The 593-nt window shown below is 40.0% G+C and overlaps 1 non-coding gene across 1 annotated transcript; it reads right to left on the reverse strand.

The window, feature by feature from the left end:
- Positions 1 to 239: 239 nt before the first annotated feature.
- Positions 240 to 321, reverse strand: Trnal-aag (transfer RNA leucine (anticodon AAG)). The gene has a single exon. It is a non-coding gene; the product is annotated as a tRNA-Leu (tRNA).
- Between the last annotated feature and the right edge of the window lie 272 nt (positions 322 to 593).

A 593-nucleotide genomic window follows, 5' to 3' on the forward strand; every position in this document is an offset into this window, starting at 1 on the left:
CTCTCACGGAGATACTATTTGCACCATTATTTAAAAACCGCTATAAATAATTGGTAACATCAGTTCTTATAGTAATTGTGAAAATTTAATTACTTGCAATGTTTATATTGCCAGATGACAATGATATCCTAAATCTTGTATCAGTTTCGTACCATCGTCAATACTGCAACCACGATAAGCAAATTGCTCATATATAATGCAAGAAGTCAAATATGATTGCACTGGAAACGGGAAAACTTTGGCAGCGGTGGGATTCGAACCCACGCCTCCGAAGAGACTGGTGCCTTAAACCAGGGCCTTAGACCGCTCGGCCACGCTACCACAGCAGATAGCTGCCAAATGCCGGTATAGCCGGAGTAATCAGTTAGCTGTTGTGGAGGCAGCAATCAACAAAGATTACAATAGCGAAATCAATACAGCCATATGAAGTGTGGACGTAAGACTTCGTAATCGCTTCTGCCTTCTCCTGTTCCGGAAACAAAGAATTTTCACTGTGGTATCTGTGAATCGTTGTAACACGTTGCATATATAAGTTTGAATGAGGTGGGAAATTAAATTCGTTACTTTTGAACACTCTTCAATTCTAAATCTCA

The sequence above is a fragment of the Schistocerca gregaria genome, chromosome 8 (assembly GCF_023897955.1).
Source record: "Schistocerca gregaria isolate iqSchGreg1 chromosome 8, iqSchGreg1.2, whole genome shotgun sequence".
Classification (NCBI taxonomy): Eukaryota; Metazoa; Arthropoda; class Insecta; order Orthoptera; family Acrididae; genus Schistocerca; species Schistocerca gregaria.